This window comes from Ruditapes philippinarum, unplaced genomic scaffold, assembly GCF_026571515.1.
Source record: "Ruditapes philippinarum isolate M1 unplaced genomic scaffold, ASM2657151v2 ctg3680_1_1_1_1, whole genome shotgun sequence".
Classification (NCBI taxonomy): Eukaryota; Metazoa; Mollusca; class Bivalvia; order Venerida; family Veneridae; genus Ruditapes; species Ruditapes philippinarum.
Window position 1 is genome coordinate 10,628 of NW_026860914.1, and position 18,300 is coordinate 28,927.

General features: G+C 31.7%; 1 pseudogene; it reads left to right on the plus strand.

Annotated features, from left to right (window-relative positions):
- Positions 1-783: 783 nt before the first annotated feature.
- Positions 784-17,921, plus strand: LOC132713914 (uncharacterized; annotated as a pseudogene).
- The last annotated feature ends 379 nt before the right edge of the window (positions 17,922-18,300 follow it).

Genomic DNA, 18,300 nt, shown 5'->3' on the forward strand with positions numbered 1-18,300 from the left:
CACAAATGGGCCAGTCAAGACAAACCTGTCATAAATTCAAACAGGGGACTTAGATTGCTTTGGAATGCTCCTACGCACATAAATGCAAGGGATGCTATGGAAATCACCCACTCTTCAAATGCTTGGAAACGTCCAGCCGAAACAACTCAGTCAGGGCCTAAACCTCCACAAAGTCAACCAAACACCATCAGATCTAACCAGGCCAACTCTTTTCCCTCAAAAGATAATTCTTCGTTACCCACACCAGTTAAATGGAAATATATCACATCATTTTCTTTCTGGTTTTTCGACGATACAAAGAGACAATATATTAAAAACGGGTTTCAGCTAGGTTTTAAACTCAATTTTCAAGGTCAACGAATCGGCATAGACAGTCCAAATTTGAAGTCTGCTGCTGAATACCCCAAGATAATAGCCACTAAGATCGTTTAAGGAACTTAAAGCTAATAGAATCAGTGGTCCGTTTCAGAAAAACCCATTTAACAATCTTAAAATCTCCCCAATCGGAGTTGTTCCAAAGAAAGAACAAGGGGAGTATAGAATGATCCATCATTTGTCATACCCACGCAATACCGGTACTTCAGTCAATGATCAAATACCTTCAGATTTCACAGAGGTCTCGTATGAAAACATTGATGATGCGATATCAATCATTAAATCGCTAGGGAGACACACTTATATGGCCAAAACCGATATTTGTTCAGCTTTCCGAATAATACCAATACATCCATCTGATTATAGCTTACTCGGCTTTCAATGGGAGGGGGAATATTACTATGATAAATGCCTCCCGATGGGAGCCTCATCCAGTTGTCAAATCTTTTGAGGACTTTCAGAAACAGCCCTAAAATGGATAGCTTTCACAACAAATTCGGAATAAGATATATAGTAAAAATCCTTGACGACTTTTTGTTCCTTGCACCTACTTATTCAGAAGCCTTAGCCTCACTCAATGCTTTCTGCGAAATGTGCGCAATGCTCAATGTGCCACTCAATAAGGAAAAACTTTTCTTGCCTTCAAAAAAGCATGGTCTTTTTAGGTATCACTTTTAGACTCCACGGCCATGGAAGCCCGTCTCCCACAAGAAAAGCTCAAAAAAGCGTCTATGCTTCTGCAAAATCTATGCTCAAAACAATCTTGCCAACTTCGAACCCTTCTCTCCCTAATAGGCCTCCTTAATTTTGCATGCTCTGTCATTTCACCGGGGAGAGAATTTCTTAGACATTTGATAAACTTATCAATTGGAGTAAAAAAAGTTACATTATAAAGTCAAACTGAGAAACTCGGCTAAGGAAGACATGAAAATGTGGTTAAATTTCCTTGAAAATTTCAATGGTAATTCTTTTTTCATCAATGAAAAAAAGGCTATCCAGTGATAGCCTATGCTTACATACAGATGCTTCGGGGTCGCTGGGGTTTGGCGGCATTTACCAAAGTAATTGGTTCTACGGAGCATTTCCCCAATCATGGCACAAAGCAAATATAACATTTTTAGAACTATACCCCATTGTAACTGCAGTATATATGTGGGGACATCTTTGGCGGAATCACACAGTCGTTTTTCTATACAGACAATGAAGCATTGGTGTCTGTTCTCAATAAAACAGACATCAAAGGTCACATGTATAATGTTTCTTATTAGAAAATTAGTATAACATTGTCTTCAGCAAAATAGTATCTTCCTAGCAAAGCACGTGAAGGGCAAAGATAATTGTATAGCAGATGCTCTTTCTCGTTTTTCAGATAGACAAGTTCAAGCAGCTGGCACCATTCAGCAAGCCAAATCCAACAAAAATAAGCCCACAGCTTCACCCACAGACATTTTGCAAGGGTTGAAAATTTGTTGAATGCTTCTCTTGCTCCATCCACCTTAGAAACGTACAAAAGAAAGACTCTTTTTCAAACATTTAGCAATTCATACTTTGAAGCTCCTTTATCACTTCCCATATCTGTCTCAGTTATAGCCTTATCTGTGGGTTTTTCTACACCAAAAAGCAATGTCTTCAAAAGTCTATTTGTACCTACCTTTCAGGCATTAGCTATGTCCATAAGCTTTTGGGAGAATATGACCCCACTAAACACTTTTTGATATCTACACTGATCAAAGGTACCCAACGTTTGTCTCCGTCTTATGACCTCCGACTACCAATTACTACTACAATTTTGGACAAGCTGCTAGCAGCTTTAAAAATTACAAGTCAATCCTACTTCCATGAGAAACTGTTCTCAGCCATGTTTTCTCTTTGCATTTAACGCATTTGCAAGATGCAGTGAAATCACAAAGTTCAAACCATCCACAGAGCCATTTATTTTAAAATTATCAGATATGAATTTTTTTTTCAGAAGCAGGTCAATCATTTGTGTCAGTAACATACCGCTTTCTACAAACATAACTGCGGTAAACCTCACACAATCACCTTTTCACATGGTCATGCACAGACATCTGCTATTACAGCGATGCATGACTACAATGCACTGCGAGGTCAATCCCCAGGCCCCGTATTTTCATTACCCTCTGGTCAACCAGTACCCAGGAAATTATTTGACAAACAGCTCAAATCAACTTTAAGTTTTTGTGGCATAAATAGTGATAGGTATAAATCACATAGTTTTAGAATAGGTAAAGCCACTGATTGTGTTCAACGATCAACGAGGTTATTCTGACGCAAAAATACGTTTTTTAGGAAGATGGAATAGTAACGCTTTCCGCAAAATACATAAGAGTAACAGAGTGTTGAAAAAAACAACCGAATATATATTTTCCGGTTGTATTATGACCTTCGCCCAGAATTACCAGTTACCTTTATTAACATGAATAATTCTATCGGCTATACATATATGGCCCTATCAAACCATTAATGAAACCTACTTGCAGAGGCTAGTAGCTAATAAAAAACTTTTCTTAGCAGTATCTATAATATTCATATACGGCTACCTGCAGGGGCTGGTAGCCTATATGAATGATTTTATATGTAATAATTTCTATAATTAGCGCCATACTTCGTGATTTATTAAGCTACTTGCAGGGGCTAGTAGTTTATGATGAGGTTATTCTTATATCATAAATGTAGATAAATAAATTTTTATTTTTTGTGCTGCTTGCAGATGATATTTTCATAATCTATGTACAAATGTTTGTAACGAAAATAGTCTAGTTATTTACATACTGGAAGTCTATAATGGTAATATTAAAAGATGAATAGGTCATTATTTCCATACATTGCGAGTTTGTTGATTCATTCTAAAGCTACTTGCAGGGGCTAGTAGCATACACGAATGTACTCTATATATCATACATGTAAATATTCGTTTTGCAGCTGCTTGCAGTTGATATTTCTCAAAACTATGTAGAAATGTTTGTTATAGAAATATTCTAGTATTTTATGTTCACAGACTTGTAGTCTATAATGATAATATTAAAGGTTATTTATGGCATAAAGTTTTATACATAACTCGTCATTTGGTGATCCATTCTTAAGCTACTTGCAGGGGCTAGTACCTTATAACGAATGCACTATACATATCATACATATGTTTAAATCATATATTGGAGCTTCTAGCAGTGGATATTTTTCAAAGCTTACAAAATATTTGTGATGACAATATTCTAGTCTTTTGCAATTACGGATACATTAATAAGATATTTCTTTTTCTACTTACTCTAGTCACATATGTTTTTTAATTATCAAACATATTATGTTTGTAACATTTTTCATGTAAGAAATGTGGCGGAGATAGGTCTCAGTAAGCCCTATCTTTTGGCCATTTTCAAAAGAACACCTCCACATTTTTATTTGTTTATGTTAAAGGAACATCATTTTTACGATATTCACAAAATCGTTTATATATCAACTTACACGAATATGTTTGATGTACATGTATTTAGTTATCTATGTTTAAAATTCTGTATGTGTGTTAATGATATATGTTGTATATAATTCATTATGTTTAAAATAAATAAGGTCATTCACTGACCATTTAATCACATATGACATTGTTTTTCCTTACACCGGCCGTCATAAATCTAAGCTTTGTTTTGCATAGCGATTTTTATGTAAGCAGGTGAAAGGAACGGGATAACGGGTGCTAGACCATTGAAGACTGTCGGCCAATAGAAATCGTTAATATCCCTTATCAGCACGCCGCTCCGAGAACCGGTTTAAACCAGTTACGATTGCGGCCGGACACTCTAAACAAAGAAAATTTTGCATTTTAAACCCACCACCATCCCCAACTCCACACTTTATAAAAATTTACAAACATAATCTGATACCTTTAAGTATGCCTATGCTTCAAAATATTTTACTATAGAATTTTTACTCCAACTTAGTTTGTATATAGCTTCAGGGTTTGGGCCATTTTCAAAAGAAAACCTCCATATTTTTATTTTCAAAAGAAAACCTCCACATTTTTATTTGTTTATGTTAAAGGAACATCATTTTTACGATATTCACAAAATCGTTTATATATCAACTTACACGAATATGTTTGATGTACATGTATTTAGTTATCTATGTTTAAAATTCTGTATGTGTGTTAATGATATATGTTGTATATAATTCATTATGTTTAAAATAAATAAGGTCATTCACTGACCATTTAATCACATATGGCATTGTTTTTCCTTACACCGGCCGTCATAAAGAATCGTAAGTGAAAAATTACCCTTAACTCAAAGTTTTCCCTTAAAATCATACAATTTTCCCTTAATTTATAAGGAAAATCTTAAGTCTTATTCATAAAAATCCTTAAGTCAAAATTCCCTTAAATTATGTCGAATTTCTCCTTAACATTTAAGATACCTCCTATGGTCCCTTAACTTTTAAGGAATTTTTTAAGGGAAAAAATTATAGGAAATAAAATGGCGTCCAAGCGATAGCTCTAACCAATATTGGTTCCTGAATGTCATTTTAATGTTCTTTAAAGGTAAACAAAATGATTAAACACAATATATTTTATGTCTAGTACACCGCTCCGTTTTTTATATAGGGTCAGTGAATATACCGTACATACGAAACCGATTTTTAGCCATGAATTTTACCTTGACCTTCTTCACGTCAATAAATGTTAAATAAATGTAAAGAAGCGAATAGCAAACATATAAGTTTGTTTATAAAATAAGGAAAATTTCAAGTGAGATTTAACCAGACCATAAACATTTTATCATGTATCAGTGGCTGAAGGTGAACGATATTCAAATATCAAAGTTGGTGTTTCCGGATGTTAAGTATCCGGATATATAAATCATGTTAAATAATGTGACGAATAAAGTGTGACATATTAGATAAGTGGTTGCTATATATACTTATAAAAACAGATTTAATATCATTTGAATTTCAAGCAGTGAAAATATATGATGTATAAACGAAACAAATCTAATATGGTTGAATACTTGTTGTATTTTGTGATAAATAATTCAGCAAAGATAGGAGAATTTCCAAATACCATGTACTTGATATGGGGGTAATATCTTTAATTTAGAATTATAACCAATGTTTCTTTTGTTTGAACTTAATCTACCTGAGGAGATAAAAATATTCCATAAACTCGTCATTTTATTACCATGATTTGTAGAGATAAATTAACAATAGCTAATATACTTCTCATTTATAATTTTAGGTTGTTTAATACTGATGAATAAGCATTTTTAGATGAGTTACAAGAAATCATATATCAATAACTGGACTTTGTTTGCAAAGCATCAAATTCTATTTCATTCTTCAGTGCACTGTGCACCAAAATTTTGAGTAATGTGCTCTTTGTAAACATAAAGATTAAATTGCCTTTTATTATGCTGCACATTAAGGGTCTTCTTAATAATATGCTCTTTTTGTACTCATAAACATGAACTTTAACCTTTTATTACATAATTGTCAGTAGACAGTGAGATTTTATCATCAATCTGATCATATGACAGCGAAATGTATAATATTTGAAAGGGTGACCTTTCATCACTTATCCGTAGAACATAGTCTTAAATACCGTTTTGCAAAGTGTGTCAAAATTGTTTTGAAATATATGTATATGTAAGGTCACCCTTTCTTGTTTCTTTGAACATATTGATATTTTATATTTAATATTTGGCTATAGATTTTCATGTAAAAGAGCTTTCATATATCAATACTTAATTTAACAGTATTTTTATAAAAAAGAAGAGCAATTCGGAATCATTAATGAAACATAAATCAATTAGAAAGAAGAAAATTTGCTATAGTTTATATGTATGGAAAAAATATGAAAGTCCTTTTTCTAAAAAAGAATATTATCATGAGAACAAGAAATTTAAAAATATCATGTTATAACATTCTAGAGATGTCGTTGATAATGATTATTATAATGTATTCGTTAAGGCTTTGTACGCGGGTTGTGTAATCACATTAACAAACATAATACAAAAAAAACATGTTTAAAGCATTATGAATAATTATTCCTGAAATTGTATACCCTTATATCACAAATTATCAAAATATATCATGTCATATTGTTATTGAAATAATTCCACCGTTTAAGATTATTTTTATTAACATGTGAACCCCGCTTGCATTCATGTATTTCTTTTTCAAATGAAGCTGAACGATATATATATATTGTCCGTTCAGAAAGAAAATTGTGGTTTTTGAGTGTTAACAAGGTAGAATGGTTTTCAGAAATTCTTGGCTAAATACTTTTGTTTTCAATCTTGATAAAGAATGATTTGTTTGGTACTTATCTCTACACTTAAGAATAATCGTAAAATGTTTGCACCTTTTACTGCTTTTATTCATAACTAAATTCGTTTTACTTTTTCATTTTTTGACTAGTATGGTTGGCGTATTCAGTCCCTCATTTTATCCGGCCTGGAAAGCATCCAGTAAATGGATGTTTGCAAGTTCTAAACAATACACTTATAATGTGTTAATAGTGTCTTCAGCTTAAACCGGCGATAGGGTGCATGGATGGTAGCTTGAACTAACCACTCCTCTATTAAACTGATTTTTTTTAATTTAGTCGTTTTGTGCTTTTTTAAAGGATTTCATTTTGCTCTATTTCTATGAGTTTCATTTCGTCTCATATCCAGATACTAAATACAGACAAGAAACAAATATGGTTAAATATCACATAAAGATGAAAGAAAAAAGTCAATACCCCAAAATGTTGGAAAATTCGTTCGTCCATCACACTTTTCTTTAAACAATATCTTTATGTTGGGTATTTCATGTTATTTATACTAAATGCTTCCAATGATTTGTAACGAACAAGAAAAGTAAGTATGTAAAAAAGAATATATTTTAAGGTGGATTGGTCTACATTGGGCACATTTGACAAACTATTTCAAATATTGTTTAACTGTAAAACTGCATCATTTGGAAAATAATGATAATGTTTTGCTCTGGAATAAGTTATTATCTACTGTTTAAAGTTATGTCATATCGGATTTATATAACCACCACTTATGTTAAAGTCTGTCTAACACCTCAAATATGTACAGTCTGTACACATAAGGTTGCTTTATCAAGAAGATAAACTTATGCCCCCTTTTCTACTTAGAATTTACGTGCGTTCCAACTTAGATAAATCAAAAGTCTATCGACATAAGGCTTTGAGACTGTACACTTGTTCTGAGCATGTGCACATAAGGATGTCACTTTATTAACATTTTTGGGGGCCGGAGGGCGGCTGTTTTCGGTTGGACTTCCTGTATAGACCCTTTCATTTAAGACCGTATTCAAGTTGTCGCCTTTGGATGACGTCATTAAGGGACACGGCGGACAATGCCGATACGATTAAGTACAATAATATAGGGATATAAAGATCTTAATCCTTTCTCTTGTAAGATTGGCATATTGAAATTGCCAAAATTTTGTGAAATTGAATAAGATATTACATAAAAAAGATGGTGAAATGAATAAAAATGTTTACTATAATGGGGTTAACGATTTGTTTTAATAGTAGACCATATTGCTGGGTAACTGATCATGATAACCATTTTCGTTAGATTCTTAATAATGACAATTTAACCAGGTAGTTAAATCGTACTAAATTGCTAATACCAGAGATATAGATAATGTATATATGTCTCTGCTAATATACAATACCCAAAAGATATTTTGAGTATAAATACATGGAAAACTGAATATATGTAAAATTTTCATTAGTCATTTTTGAATTACAATCTGAAATATCGACATCTGATTGATCCTGTCAATCATTCAGAAATGACCTTAAAACATTGATATCACGTTGACCGTCAAGGTCATGTGATTGTTTTTGGCTCATATTTTACTGTTATTTATTAATCGAAACCGTTCATAATTGATAAAACACAACAATAGTGACTAAAGAGGTCTATAAAAGTAAGCCAGGACAAACGTAATTAATCTTTTAATTTTCGTGCTTAAAAATAGTTCAAATTGTATATTTGTTTGCTTTCAGAAAATGTAAAAAAGTCAAGCGTTGCTCCGCCCTGCTGTGTCTCTTGATAATTACAGTTACCATCTTTTTAAGACCAATGTTTGATAGTGTGTTCATCTTTAATTTATCAAATGGCTGACAATATGCGTCTCATTAAAACAGAGGAAAAGTTTGACAAGTTAATAAATTATTTTTAAAGATAGATGTTCTTAAATGTTCTGATATCTATTCTCATACATTTCTAGGAAAGAAACGGTCGCCTTTATCTCGTGAGCTTTCAAGCGCCAATTTGACCATCCCGATTTTGCTAACCATTGAAGAATATGCATGAATGTCGGTTTTTATATCTAATAATTTTAAAATAATTAATAATAACATGATCAATACCTGTCATATGAAATTAAGTTTTGCTGAATACATCTACAATAAAAAATATTATCATAAAATGTATTGACCAGTCATGATAGCTAAAATACAATAGCATATAATGAGCCTTTACTTTTGATTAATTAATCTATAATTATATTTTTCAGACTAGATGAGAGAAAAAAAGAAAACGAGTAAGTATATTATTGTCTTCTTTAGTGACTAATGTAAACATGAATCCTTTCATACACGAGTTAGATTTATGTCATTAAAAGAATTATCATATAAGAGTTCGTTAAAACAATTTTGTAAATAAAAAATCTATTGTTTTAATTTTTATATGCCTGAAGTCACATTTATTTCTTCAATTAATATGTATGAAGTGGATTCAATTTGTTTTAAGTAAGATTAAATATTTACCTTTAAGATGAAGTTTACAGAGATATATTTTTTATAAACACATGCGTTTATTATTGTTAGAAAAATGACTGCTGAAATTGTATACACTCTTGCATATCGTTTCTAGCATTTCTAAAGGACATTATCTTACATGTTACAATTTCTTAATTGATTTGGTAGAATTTGTATTAAATATTTTGTGTACATGATTATGTAATGTTGTAGCTGAAAAAACGACCAAAAACATCTCCAAGATATAATTTGAACCCTTCCATAGTTTTGCTTATAAACAATTGTAATATCAGGAACAAAAATGCAAATTATCGTGTACATAATCATCGACATATTTTGTTAGAAATGAAATATATTTTTATGTTAAAGTGTTGTCATATAAAATTCATTATTTGACAGTTTTTGAAGAAAACATGAAACGTGTCGACAACATAAAGATTTTAAATGCAAACAATCAAAAAGAAGAAAAGCGGCTAAAGTTTTGATGTATATAAGTACAAAAAATGCGAAAGTCTTTTTGAAAAACAATATCATCATGAAAACTAAAAGAACAATTCCAACAGACGCCGATCAATGTCGTGTTTCTAATGATGTTTATAATGATACTTATCTTCTATTTGTTTCGGGCTTTGTACGTGTATATCTTTTAAAATCATCAAATTCACGCAGTACAAAAAAATAGTGAACTGATTATCGATCATTAAAAATAATAATATATAATAAAATAAGTGATTTATTGTAGAATATACTTTACATTTCTCCTAACGTACACACACGCAATACAAAAACGTTTATGCCAAACATCTTTGAACATTAACCATTTAATCCTATGTAATTAATTATTAAAATTTTCTTTTTGTTTCAGACGACAAAAAAAATGGTAAGAAAATGATTATATATATATATATATAAAACAAAACAATTGTTATGACACGTTGAAAAACGCTTTGCAAGAATATGTTTAACGGATTTGATGAAGAATATATTATGGATTTATTGGTTTTGATTTATTTGTGTAAAAAATGCAATGTTTTATAAGAAAGATTATCTTTTAGATGCTGTTAACATTTTACAATAGTTACATTTTACAATATATGAAATTGTTTTCTAAAGATGTGCTGTCTTGGAGAAAATAAATGCCAAATAATACATATTTTGTTCGAAATCTTTAAACAGCTATGTGATCAAATATCATCATGCATGCTTGCAAGCTTATAATGATTTACACGAATTGGTATTTTATTATTCACATACACAAATGTCAATCAACACATTTTGACTATAGTCATTTACATGTATGTAAAAGGACTGTCATATAAAATGCTTAATTTAGCAGTACTTTTATAAATAATTTCTACCGCATTAAATCTTGCATGAAGATCAAACAAATTAGATATAGCTTAGATATACAAAAGAAAAATGAAATATGAAAGTCTTATATTTGAAAAAGAACACCATAATCGCGAAAAAGAAGAAATTCAAACGGATGCCGATATAAATTGGTGAAATGTTTATTTATAATGATAAATATATTTGATGGTTTGAGGTTTTGTTCCCGTTTATATTAGAAAGAGCTTTGTATGAAACGTAAATAGACGTATTACAAAAAAGTTTAAGGATTTTGAAAAAATAATTGATTTACCTATCTTTACAAACTATAAAAAATGTCATGCTTTATATCATAAATTGTACCGTTTTTTTGTAATTTTGATTAACATGTGACCCTCTCCTGCATTTATGTATTACTATTACAAATGAAGCTGAACGGAAACCATACTTTTTCTGTTAAGAAAGAAAAGTGATGTTATCTGAATATCAAAAACATTTTATTACAAAAGAAAAACTGGTTTCCAGAAATGCAGGTGCTACATATTTTGTTTCTAATCATAATAAAGAATAACCTCTTTGATAATTATATCTTAACTCTGTATAATAAGCGTAAAATGTATGCACTTAATTCTGCTTTAATTTATGACAAAATTCTTCGTCCGTTTCCATCCCTTCCCGAAGTGAAAGGATAAAGATTTAGCGATGTCAGTTAAGACTTTTATCTGACCGGGAAAACACCGAATATAATGATGCTTCCAAATTCTTCATAGTACAATTATCATGTTTAAATGGTGTCGTCAGCTTAAACCGGCAATCGGTGCATGGAGGGTAGCTTGCACAAACCACTTACGTCCATGAACAGACCAAATCAAACTGAACTTGCATTTATGTTTAATGTAGCCATTTTGAGTTTTTATGGATTCTATTTTGCTCTATTTCTATAAGTTTTATTTTGTTCATTATCCAAATTAAAAAGATTGACACCACACAAACCGTCAGTTTAAGATGCCATTTTCTTTTATTAATACGGATACATACCACATGAAGATGAAAGAAGAAAGTCAATACATAAAACTATTGGAATATCTGTTCGTCTATCTAACATTCCTTTAAACAATATCTCCAAACCACGTGTCATTATTGTGCATTTTATATCATTAAAATGATTATTTCAATTGATTTGTGAAGAACAAGAATACTAAGTATATTAAAACCGCTTTTAAAGTGGATAAGTCTTCACCGGGCGCATTTTACAAATTATTTCAAATATTGTTAAACCTCTAAAAATACATCATTTTGATACTCTTATAAAATATTTCTTGAAAAAAAACACCACAAAACAAATGTCCATAAGTGATTTAGTATGAACATTTTACACGAGGAACAATCATATTTTTTTCGAGTTTACTGTTTAAAGATATGTCATATCGGATATATACAATTCACACCATCAAGATTGATATATGGCTTTTTGTGTTTTTTTATTATGTATGATACTAAATACTATAAAGATAATCATTTATGGTATTACAGACCTTCCGTTATAAACTAATTCACTTTAAGTCACGTAAAAATTCGCATGACGTTAACGTACTTTGTAAAAGCCAAATGTCCTGACAGTTCTGGTATACTTGTACATATAATTACTGAAACAAGAAATATAAATTCGCTAAGAACGTGCTTTTGTCTAAAATGTATCTTCTATAAAACGGATAATTCTTTCACTTACTTAGTATTTTAAGTATACCATTTAAACAAGCGATAACGGATCACCCCCAAACGTTGTGCACCCTATATACATGCTCAGAATATAACCAAACACGTAAAATATAGATATCATCGAAATTAATTACCCAAGATGCGTTGAATTAACATATCCGGCGCTTTACGCTTGAATGTACTTTATGAAAGCTTTGTAAAAAATGCAGATAAATGAAAAAACGTCAAGGACTTAAATACTTTCAGAAAGTATCATCTAGTGTTTTCAAGCACTTTCCTGAATAATCATCCCACCATGATTTATTATGGAAGTCCATTCCAGTTGTCTGTAGTTACAAATAAAGCTAGTAGCTGGGGACTATACGCCGATTTTAACAGAATGGTATGAGAATGTCACATAGAAGTTTCCACGTATAAGCGTCTGCAGATGTTTCGAAATTCAAATTTTCATCAGTTTTATGTTTACCTTACACCGGTACTAAAGGGCGAGGGATAACCTGTCCTGCTGTTTATCATTCCACGGAACATCCAGCCAATGCATATTTCCACATTCTAAATAGTACTATTATCATGTGAAAATGTTGATAAATGATTAAGCGGGTGGGGCGGTTGGAGCTTGAACGATAGCTTTCAAATACCACTACCGTCCATGAACAGATTCAATCAAACCGAGCCAGCAAAACATACTTTTTGTTGTTTTGAGCATTATTTAAAGATTATGGTGTTTCTCCTTTCCTATCTATCTTCAACAGATAGTGTTTTTTAGGTTTGTAGGAGTTACGGGATAAAGCGGATCCTAAACAATATGGTGAAAAAATATGATAATTTTCGAGGAAATATGTTTCGCAAAAAACATGTCATCTTCACAACAACGTACAAAATACCCAAGCTTTTTCATCACTAGACATATGCATATTTAAAACTAAAACATGACAAACAAGAAAAGGTGGCGTTCAATGAACCCCTTAAAACTGCATTTAATAAATTTCATACCAAAAAATATTTATCTGTCAAATGATCAGAATATCATCTCACTTTCTAATGAAAACTATGTGATAAAAGGTGATCATATGTGTATATGTGTACAAACAAAGAACATATTTTTAAGATAATTCTTAATGTGCAGCATAATAAAAGGGTCAGCATAATTTTTATGTTTACTAAGAACTTAATATAATTTAACTTAAAAGTTGATGTGCAGTAAATAAAATAAAAAAAGTAAAATAAAGTTGATTTTGAGGCTGTGAGAAAGAGGTCAGTTATTGATGTCTGATTGTAACGCTAAAACTTCTGATTTATAAATATCAAACAACCTAAAATATAATGAATGTAAATAGAGCAGATTGGAACTTACATAAAACAAAGGCTGCAGAATGGTTTAACGTATTTTACTGCATTATTAACAGTTTGTTAACTCAAAGATATTTATATGCGACGAACATTTGTGACAGCAAACTGAAGACATGCAATCGATTTTTTAAGTTTCTTAAATATTGCAAAACTAAACTATTTATGGATTTAATTTGTCACTTACCTGATTATTAGTATACATGCATACCACAAAAATCGGTCACAAAAGCGCCGACACATGTTATAATATATGCAACAGGGACATGGTAAGAAGTATTTGTTGAGATAAAATTTCGTCGGGTCTTAATTCGTGGATTTACCTTTCCACGAAAACTACGAAAAATCGTGCCCCACGAATTTTAATGATTTCACAGTATATATAAATATATGACACAACAGTTGTATACGACAGTATAAGACTGTCTGGATATGAAACACTAGTAAAACGAAACGTGTTAACCATTTAATATCAATGATATCACATTTACAGAATACCATCGCGAAATTATAATCAAATATCATATAAAATATAATATCAAGTTATCAAAGATGCAAGTAGCATTATACGTTATTCAATTTACTGTAAGTTAATTATTGAACCCCTACCCTATTAATTCAGAACATTACAAACATTCTAACCATCAACTTTAACAAACATAATATCAAAAGATAAAATAAAAGGTTAAAATATCTAAGATAATATCTTGTGATTTAGATGTCTATATCTTATAATCAATGTTACGTAACAAGTCCAGAATAGCTTAAATAATATTTTGCAATACAGCAGTTACATTACTGTTTGTAAAACATGTATCCTGACATTACATGCTTTCCACGCTATTAACTGTTTCACTGTCCAAATCCTTTATCCAAACTATTTAATTTGAAACTAATCCGTACAAACTTAATTTATCATAGTCAACCGTTCATATGACTTTACTCAAGTTAAACATATCGGCTTCGTCAACAATTCTATACCAAGTGACCTCAAGCAAGTGAAGCCTAAAATCCGATTGACCGAGACAAATTAAAACGAAAGAGCCAATCAATAATAACTAAAGTCCGTTGAAAATATTGATAACAGTTCACCTTTACCAATCAAGTCGGGTTCAATAAATGATATATAATTTTCTACGTTTGAAGTATGAATTAGTAGATAATTATTTTCCCTTGTATATTGATAAGTCTCCGCTAGGAGGAGTATGATTTTGCACGAGATTTTAAGTTTGGCGGGTTATAGTAGTCATTCAGCGCTGAGAGAGCCTACCAGTTAACACGTTAATTAATTTTCAAATTTAATTATTTCCAGTTTTACAGTAAAAATCATTATAATATAATTTTACATTTTCAAAAAATATACTTTTTAAAAGAAAATCCTAATGCGGTATCTCACTTTTATTTTTGTCTTTTCGCCGCTTTTTTTGTCAAGTCTTGATATATAAGACAGAAGATATAATTCATAAGTCATCAGTCATAAGACCAAAGTCCTTAAACAAAATGGCACTTATTGGCTTCCAAGAATTCGTGTTTAGAGCAAAGCACAGCTAAATTGATAAATAGATCTTTTTTTCCAAAAGTAACTAAAAAGACAAAACTTACTTCAATTTATACAATTTCTGATCACCAAGTTCCTCTCAAATCCAGATGAAAGCCCTTCGTATGAAGCACATTTTATTCTTCCCACGCCTGAAATAATCAACCTTTTACAAATGGCGGCCAATTATATGGATTAATAAATTTTTCCGCTCTCAAACAGACTTCAGGTTGTCATGGTGTAACTTTTCCATCTTCTTGAAATGCTGATTTAATGATTAAAATAGCAATAATACATAGTTTTTGTTAAAAATCAATAATATCATCGCCATTTCATGTTAAATGTCGAATTTATTTTCAGCTCAAGACTTCTTGTATTTATGAGAAATTGTCTGAAACTGAGGCTATCAGTGGGGAAAACAGATTTTAATATTCAAGTTAATATCGAGAACTATTCATTTCAACTCATTTAAGGCATAAAATAAAAAACGATTTTGTGTGAACTTGTGAGAATACTATTTTTAAAGTTCACTTGATGAAATGAAATTTCATCTTACACATAAACAAACAAGTGCCATTTATATATAACATTGCCTACGTTAATTATGTGTTTTACGATCATAATGCTACCATATTATTTTACGAGGTAACAGTGAGTTGTATATGATGGCTAATTTTATATGTTCCTCTCTATCTAATTTATATGTATAACGCACAATATTTCAAAAAAAGATCACAATGTCAAACAAAGAAAACATAGAGTTTACACAAACATTCCACTAAGTGTCCTATCTTGGCTTAATGATTTAACAAAAAATTGACATCTCCACTCAACCAGTTTTAGCATCGTATTGTTCTATTTATACATTATTAATATGTTTTGTTTTTATTTTCAGGTGTGGTGCACGAATGTAAGTAAATTGAATAGTATTTGTCTTTATATAAGTTATAATATTACACCAGGTATTAATCTTTATTAATTTTACTTACTCGTATATTGTTTATGTTGTGAGACATATTGTATTTGCCTTCGCCGACTGTATGTTCGTCTGCATTAAGCTTGTCTGTCTTTCAGAGGTCGAATGCTTGTGGGATTTTAATGTAACTTCAAATTAGTTATCAGTACTATCCCTTGTTATTCATGTTGCTGGCCCGTTTCCTTGCTCCACGAAAATTGTCGTCAGAGTTATGAGTTCGGCCTTCACATGTCAAACTGCTGAAGCGATTTCAACATCTTCACATTAGTGATTAATACCTTCCTTACTTGAGCATATTGCAGCACGTTCCGCTTCACTGCACAAAATGTCTGCCAGGGCTATAAATAGATAATCATGCCCGGCTTTCACAAGTCAAATTCTGGTGGAATTTTAATCCAACGTCTCAGGAGTAACCAGTAACGTCCCAAGTTTTTCGTCCCGCTGTGACGTTTCGCATCGCTGCACGAAATGGCCACAAGAGCTTTTTATGGGAAATATTCTCCGGCTTTCACAGGTTAAACCGGTGGTGGGATTTCAAAGAGATCAGTACCTTCTTAAGTCGTGCATATCGTTGGCATGTCCCGCTTCGCAGCACAAAATGGCCGCCAGAGTTATAAAAAAGAATAACTTGTCCGACTTTCACAGGTCAAATTGCTGGTATCCGGGCACAGATTCCGTCTTTCATCGATGGGTTTGCAAATTACTAATTTAATAAATTTGTAACGCAAAAAGTAGGCCAGTAGATATCTTTATCACTTGTTGTAAATAAATTTGCAAAAATATGTTCTAACCGATTGTTGATTAAGTTTAAGCACAACGAACGAGGTAGTCTGTGTCAGAGGAGTGATTAAAGGTTATTGGCTTCAAACAACTCTCTCCTCAGCCACCGCCGTGGGTTTGCCTCAGAAACGTTCTGATTATATCAGCGAGGAAGCTTACAGAACGTTTATACTCAGGTGCCCTTATAGGACTAAATTAATGCACGTTTCTTCCACCAATACATCTGGGAAATGGCCATATGACATGCAGGTGCGACTTAAAATTAGTGTACATATAATGATGGAGAACCTTACGCTCAAGCCTTATGAATATAATAAAATAATAACTCAAGTATAATAGGTTACAGATAACATGAGATAAGTGCTTACAGAAATACCAGTATTCTCATTAAAGGAGAAATACCATTTCCAGTCATTATAAACATATTTATACACATTTTTACCACAAATAAGGATATTTTGTACACATTTAAACTATTTTTCTTGCGTTAAAAAACTTGACATGCAGGGAAACAAACTTGAAGGAGAAAACATGCAATTGTGCACTGGTACTGCACGCTGTTTTATGTGTTAATGTGTGATTCGATGTTTAATGTTAAGACAGAAAAAAATGAAAAATGGCAAACTGCAATAAGACTTTGACGGTGCCGGGTGGTCATACGTTTGAAACTCTATTATCAACTGTATTGTCTGTATTGTCTAGAAACTGTATTGTATTCTGTATAGAGTTTTGGTGTAAGCGATCTGTAAGCCATGGCAGCGATCTTTTACAGCTAAAGAAAATCAGTTCAAATAATTATTTAAGGCTAATTTAACGTTTCCTAAGCATTGTGAAAGTGTAATTTGTACGGATTATAAAGGGACTATAATCAAATAAAGGTACGAATTTTCGTCAAACATTACTAAAATTAATTGAGAATGAGTATTAACAACTCAGATAGTGCATCTATTTCGGATGACCATGATGAACAACGCGAGGCTCCAGTTGGGGTTCCAACTGTTTATTTAAAAGAGTGTATGATGTGTTTGGATGGCGCAAACCTGGCAAACCATTACAATGGTTAGAACCATCTGAGATTTACACTGAACTAATTAAAGTGTTGGAACCATGTAATATAAAAGGATTGCAAAGGGTTTGAGGTATGTGGCGGATCCACTTTGCAACCCTCAATGACAAAGTTAAAGTAATGGCCAGTGGGGTACACCTTAGGGGAAGGAAAATAAGTGTTTTGAGTACTTTCCCCACGCGCCCAGACGGAGAACGTACCGTGCGGATACGAATAAAAAACATTCCGTTGACGATAGACGACGAAGAAGTGATAAAACACAACTTGACGCTAAAAGGGATCGAAGTCATATCCATGTATCGTGAGAGACTAACCGTAAACGGGAATCTTACTATAACTGAAAACGGTGACAGGATTGTCACAGTATCTGCTCTATC